General features: G+C 45.0%; 1 pseudogene; it reads left to right on the forward strand.

The window, feature by feature from the left end:
* Nucleotides 1–578: 578 nt before the first annotated feature.
* On the forward strand, nt 579–1,504 carry LOC114211634 (SREBP regulating gene protein pseudogene; annotated as a pseudogene).
* The last annotated feature ends 5,771 nt before the right edge of the window (nt 1,505–7,275 follow it).

The following is a 7,275-nucleotide window of genomic DNA, read 5'->3' on the forward strand; positions in this document are numbered from 1 at the left end:
CCCCCCCCACCCTGCCCGGCGAAGGTCTCCACTTGCTGCTGCTTCAAGTTTCCTATCTGAGCAGCAAATAGATGCTTCTCAGAGCTCCATTAAGTCACCCACCCATCAGCAGGTTAGGGGTGGGGGTGCTGCTGAGGAGTCAGAGGTCAAGAAAGCCAGAATGGCCCATTTGGGGGGGAGGTGACAGATTCTAGGGAGGCCCTGATTCAGGTGTCATTCTAACCTCTTTTGCTTAGCCCCAAATGGAAATGTCCTGCATAACTGAAAGTAGTACTACCGACCCATATCTACTTCAAGTCCTAGACTGGTTCTTGTTGTTGAAGGGATTCTTGTACTTAATCTCCTGCCCCATAACTTGGAAACAGGATTATTCCTACTTAAAATACTCAAAACACTACAAAAAGGGAAGCACACATTTTGTGAAAATTGTGCCTAATGAAATAGTAACAAGGTAACAAAATGCCCTAGAATCGGGGAATGAGGTTAAAAAAGCGGTTATCCTTGGGGAGCCGGCGGGGCCCGCAACTGCCAGGAGGGGTAGGGGCCATGCAGACCAGGAGCGGGGCCTGCACAGCTGACCGCCCGCCGCGCACCGCATCCGGGCGGACGCGGTGAACCTGGAGGCCACTGTGTGGCACCCACTTCTCCGGAAGACGTGGGTGCTCGCCCTGGTCTTCAGGCTCTTGCTTCTCTCCTTCCTCACCAGCACCCTTAAGAAGGAGGAAAGGGCAGTGAGGGATCGGAATCTCCCCCAGGTTCCAGACCTCGACAAGCCCGTTGTGTGTCAAGTGCAGTTTCCCCTAGGCAAGAGGAGTGGGCCTGGCCACCCGTGCGGGAACCCCATTCGCGGTAAGTACCTCATCACGGACCAACTAGGCTACATTTGTGAAAGGAAGGATTTGCTGGTGAATGACGGCTGTAAGGTCAATGTCCCTGGCACAAAGCAGTCCCGCTGCAATCTTGCACCAAGGCAGCTTAGGAGGACTGCGCATCCCGCTGCCTGCAGCCCAGCAAGCTGCTTCTCCGGGAGCGCTCCCTGCACCTGGCAGCCATGGCATTCTAGAACCTCTTCATGGCGTCGAAGATCACTTTGATTTGTGTTTGGCCAAATGCGGGACCTTATCCCGGAGACTGCAGCACAAGAACACCTATAGGGACTCCCGTGGCCAAGTATTGCTATGGAAAGAGCCCTCCCGAGCTTGCTCTTCCCCGAATGACGGGCATGGAGGACTTTCCACCAAAGAACTTGTGGCCTGAAGCCACGCTCCAGCATTCTCTAGTCCGCTTGGAAGAAGAGAGATACCGCGTGGAAGCCTTGGCTTTGGCCAGTTCTTGTGTCGTACTCTTTGACCTCACACAGCTCTGGGCTTTCCCGCGTGCTTCGGTAAAGCGGCTTGGAAACGCCAGAGGGTCACGTTCAAGAACAAATAACAGGCGAGCTTGTGGAGGGAGGTGTTGGCACTCCGGGGCACCTCTATCATTGAAGATTCATCGAGCCCAGTAAGTAATTTATTGGATTTCTTTGGAGTAGTGTGAAAATGAGGTTTTTATATAGGAAGATGCCGTGCCTTGATAGCCGAATATATTCAAGGAGACTTATCTTCCCAAAGTAGTTTGTCCCCCTAAATAAGCTTTCTCAGAGGGTGAAGTGTCTGGCAATTGTTTTTTTAAGGTTTGATAAAAAAATCTATTTAGTTTGCATTGGACTTTTGGGATTCTATGTGCATTCGTGATGCTAAGTCAACCTTTGTAAGTGAAAGAAATGTGCCTGTCTGGATGTTTTACCATCTCATTCTTTTTGATACTCAGTCTGGTGGATGAGTCTGTCTTATGTGGGTTGTCACTGGTATCAGCCTTTCTTTTTTTTTTAAAGATTTTATTCATTTATTCATGAGAGAGACAGAGGGAGAGAGAGAGGGAGAGAGAAGCAGAGGGAGAAGCAGGCTCCCAAGGAGCAGGGAGCCCGATGCGGGACTCGATCCCAGGACCCTGGGATCATGACCTGAGCCGAAGGCAGACGCTTAACCATCTGAGCCACCCAGGCACCCGGTATCAGCCTTTCTTTGGAGCTTATTTGAATTCATGAGCAATGTAACAGATTTAATGTGAAAACAGCTTATTAAAAAAAAAGTTTACCTTGCATATTCACAATTCATACATTCAGCTGTCTGTTGAGCCAGGTACTTCAGCTAGTTGCTGAAAAGTTAGCTGGGGAGGAAGTTGGTCTCCACTCTCATACTCCTTAGTGAGTTTCATTAAGCAATTAATTTGCCAAATAATTAATCTGAGAGCAAAATTAATCAAGATTATAAACGAAAACAGTGATTACACTGTTGCATGAAATGGTCATTTGCAAGAAATCCTCTCTTAGTCCGTTCAGGCTGTCACAGCAAAATATGATAGACTGAGTGACTCACAAACAGTCAAAATTTATTTCTCAGTTCTGGAGGTTAGAAGTCCAAGATCAGGGTGCCAGCATGGTCAGGTAAGGGCCCTCTTCCAGGTTGTACACTTTTCATTGCATCTTCATCTTGTGGAAGGAGTGTGCTAGCTCTCTGGAGCCTCTTTTATAAGGGCATTAATCTCATTCACCTCCTAATACATCACATTGGGAATTAGGATTTCAGTATATGAATTTGGGGGAAAACAAACATTAAGACGATTGGAAATCCTAAGAGACAGAGTACAAATGTGTTCTAGAAATTGGAAGACCGAGTCCAATCCAGAGACCAGAGTGTGTCCCAATCTCATCAAGAGGTTGCCGATTGAATTAATTCTGGGGGAAAAAAATGAACAACAAAGCAGAGCAAAAATTTGTTAACAGAAACAGAGTGGTCTTCTTGGGAAAAGAAGAGCAAAAGACCTAGATTTGTGACTGCCAGTGTCCTGTGGAGAGAGGACCTGGGCTAGCCTATCCAAAGATTTGTTTCATCATTACAAGCTCAGTTTCATTAACAGATATAAAGCTATGTAGGTTTTCTATTTTAGAAACTTTTGTCTGTGAGGGAAAATTGACCACTTCATTTTTGTTGTCAAATATATTGGCATGAAGTAATTCATAGTATTTCCTCGCTATTATTTTTTTAACTTATTTAATTTATTTTTTCAGAGAGTGTGTGAGTGTGCATGTGAGCACACAAGCAAGGCGGAAGGGGCAGAGGGAGAGGGAGAGAGAGAGAATCTTAAACAGGCTCCAAGCCAGTGCAGAGCCCAACCTGGGGCTTGATCTCAGAAGCCTGAGATCATGACCTGAGCTGAAATCAAGAGTCAAATGCTTAACCGACTCCACCACCCAGGCACCACAACCTTGCTATCTTTTAAATGCATGTAGCATCTGACGTGACACTTCCTCCTTCTCAATATTGACAATTTGTGTTTTTCTCCTTTTCTTTCTTGCTCAATCAAGCTAAGGATTCATCAATTTTATTTTCTCTCTCCAAAGAACGAACGGTTGATTTCATTGGCTTTCTCTTTTTCCATTTTCTATTTGATTGATTTCCACTTACTTGTTTTCTCCTTCCCCATATATTTAATTAGCTTTGCTTTTCCAAGAGACATAATTTTCATTCAATTTGAAATATTTTCTAATATTGCTTATGGTTTTTTTCTTCGAGCCTTCTCTATATTCTTTCTCTCTCACTCTAACTCTGCCTTGTATACCGACTTTTTTCTCCTGTACAGTGAGTCATTAAACAAATATTTATTGATCTTCCACCATGGGGTATTACATACTGTTCTAGGTATTTAACGACATAGAACTGTATACTTAAAAATGGTTAATTTTCGGTTAGGTATGTTTTATCACAATAAAAAATAATGAGTACCCAGCATTGTTCTAGGTACTATAAAAATGTAATTTTAGAGCAGCCCCAAGTTGCAACAATATTTCAATGCTGGATAGTACTTTTTTTTTCTTAAATTACATTTAAAAAATGATTACCTTGCCTTGCAGTTGTCACACTTGTGGCTGGAGATTGAAATCTTAAAATCACAGTAAATTCAACTCTGATTTCCTGCAGCCACATCAATTTTCTATCTAATTTTAAAAGCGTTTAGTGTTATTACTACTTATGCACTTATTAAATGTGTAATTTAATATGTATAGGGTTGTGTAACATGGTTGAGTTAATACTACTGTGGGAGCCTCATTAATAGAATTCATTGATGCTAAACTATTATTAGTACTGCATTCATACATCTTTATCAGACACTCTTATTCCATGGCTCCTTTTTCTTTTCTTTAATTCCCATACTTTAGTCTGATCGTCCTTATTACAGCAGAATGTCTTTTAAGTGTTTTATGTTAAATTCATGTGTTATTTCACTGAATCTTCACAGCTTTCTGAGGAAAGCGTTTTTTTTTAAAGATTTTATTTATTTATTTGACAGAGAGAGACACAGCGAGAGAGGGAACACAAGCAGGGGGAGTGGGAGAGGGAGAAGCAGGCCTCCCGCGGAGCAGGGAGCCCAATGCGGGGCTCGATCCCAGGACCCTGGGATGGTGACCTGAACCGAAGGCAGACGCTTAACGACTGAGCCACCCAGGAGCCCTGCATTTCTTTTTTTTTTTTTTTAAGATTTTATTTATTTATTTGACAGAGAGAGAGAGAGAGATCACAAGCAGGCAGACAGACAGGCAGAGGGAGAGGGAGAAGCAGGCTTCCCGCTGAGCAGGGAGCCCGATGTGGGGCTCGATTCCAGGACCCCGGGATCATGACCTGAGCCCAAGGCAGACCCTTAAGCGACTGAGCCACCCAGGCGCTCCTAAGGAAAGCATTTCTATTTTACTAGATGAGGAATCTCAGACTGAGAGAGGTTGAATAACTTGCTCACTCTCCCACAGTAAGTCATGGGCAAAGTAGAAATCCAGATTCCAGGCAACCTGCCTTAAAAGTCTCTTCTCCACTCTGCCAGCACGCTGTACCTTACATTGTGTATCAGTCTCTTCCTGAATCTCAACGGTTCCCGGAAGGGGGAAGAAAGTCCCTAAGCCAAATTGAAGCAGAGAAGTGACCCCTACACAACAGCTTCATGTTAATCTGGAATTTTTCTTAAAGTCTCTTTTCTCTAATTCATCTAGTTTGCATTTGTCTGCACTAGGGAATATTTCCCATTGTCCTTTGTTTCTGAGTTTACATCATGCCCTGAACAGTGCGGTAGTTTATTTCAGTTAATGGTTTCTTGTTCCTTGTGCATGGTTTCTCTTGGAGTGTTCTTCCGATGGGATGAATGCTGTGCTCTGTCATCACCCTCTGACCGAATTCTGCTTTCCTCAGTAACTCCCCACTATCCTTCACACACTCGTGCCCTGTGAATTCCCAGGGTACAATCCAGACTCCTGATCAGGTTAAAGACAAAAAACAAACAAACAAAAAAAACAAAAAAAAACTTCACCACCAGCACTTTTCCTCTACTCCTCATTTTCCTGTTCTGTGTCAGGCACCTTCTGTCGGGACCAAGTTCCCACACATACCAACATGAAAAGCTCTCAAGGCGATTAGCTGGAGCTAATTAGCTCCTTAGCTGGAGCCCTGGTGTTCTTCAGAAGAGGAAATGTGGAGGACCCTCTCCCCTCAGGTCTGTGCTGGTAGTCCATGCATCTTGGAAAGAGGGTCCTGGCTTTCTTATGCTAGAGTATTCAGGGGCTTGTGAGAGAGATGGTGTGAGAGAGACACCTGGAGAGAGACAGCTTTATGAAGCTGTCTTCAAGAGGTCCACAATATAGTCTGGCAATGAGTGGAAGACAATGGTGTGACCATTCCTCACCCTTAGTCACTCAGCAAACGTTTGTTGGGTACCTGTTGATATCTCTACTCCTCTGTGTGGAGCCTTCAGTCCAGAGGCACAGACAGAAAGAGAGAGAGAGAGTCGGGGGAGGGGTGGAGGGAGAGGAAGAGAGACAAGCTGACTCCCTCCTGCGGGGCTTGATCCCAGGACCCTGGGATCATGACCTGAGCCAAAGGCAGATGCTTCAGCTTAAGCGACTAAGCTACCCAGGCACTCTTACAGGAGGGCATTTAATCTAGCCTCAGGTAAGGGTGGGGTGGGGGAAGGTGATTTCCTGAGAAGACCGACCAGAGGGGCTAAAGAAGAGAGTGCCAACAAGGATTCGGGGGAAGGGAGATGTGATACAGTAGCTGGAGGGAATACCGCATGAAGAAAAGGGCTGTTCTGATAAAGGGTCTTGGGGAGCTGGAGGGGCTGAGAATGTGTATCTTAGTAGCTGCAGTAGTCACTGAGGAAGAGCCTACGGGAGTAGATGTGAGATTAAACTGAAGAGGCCTGTAGGAGCCAGATCATGAACAGCCTTTTTTTTTTTTTTAAAGATTTTATTTATTTATTTGACAGAGAGATACACAGTGAGAGAGGGAACACAAGCTGGAGAGGGAGAAGCAGGCTCCCCGCTGAGCAGGGAACCTGACATAGGGCTCGATCCCAGGACGCTGGGATCATGACCTGAGCCGAAGGCAGACGCTTAACGACTGAGCCACCCAGGCGCCCCTGGATCATGAACAGCCTTGTAGGCTATTCTAAGAATTACACTTCGCCTCAGGCCGGTGACAAGGATGTGGGGGTGGTTGGGGAGAGGATGAAGTGATCCCTCTGGTTATGGTGTGGGATGTGAGTTGGAAAGAAGAGACCAGAGGCAGGAAGACCAGTTAGGAGGCTATTAGGATGATGCAGCCTACGAAGGGGAAGCTCTTCTAACAAACCTACTTGATGCATTGCGGTTGTGCATCTCTAGGGAAAAATCTAGGGCTAATTTGTTTCCTAGTCCACCAGAGACCACCAGTACGCCAAGGCCAGTGGTTCTGCAACTGCAAACTTAACTGGCCACTGGCTGGGGTCAACACATACACATAGCCATGAATCTGTCATGCCTCGGGGTCCTCCACTGGGCAGGATGTGGAAAATCATAGAACTGGAAACTCATCTGAATTCTTAAGCCTTGTCCAGAGAAGGTGTTGCAGCTCTGTAAATACTAAACCTTGGACTTTGTCACTTTTTCACTGGTTTGTTCCCCCATTTCCTGTCCCATACACTTTCAGGACCCTCCAAAATCCTATCATCTGTCCATTCAAGTGCTACCTCCGTTGTGTAATTTTACCTAATTTTCATTTCCCAGACTCCAAATAAGAAATAACTTATTTTAAGATCTCAAAGCACTTTGTGTATACATTTAAAACTTATTTTAAGATCTCAAAGCACTTTGTGTATACATTTAAAACTCAACTAGTAGGGGCAGTGAGGGAAGTTACAAATAATGGATCAATT

The sequence above is a fragment of the Eumetopias jubatus genome, unplaced genomic scaffold (genome assembly GCF_037043125.1).
Source record: "Eumetopias jubatus isolate StellerSeaLion01/CBP00866 unplaced genomic scaffold, mEumJub1_p1.0 scaffold_14, whole genome shotgun sequence".
NCBI lineage: Eukaryota > Metazoa > Chordata > Mammalia > Carnivora > Otariidae > Eumetopias > Eumetopias jubatus.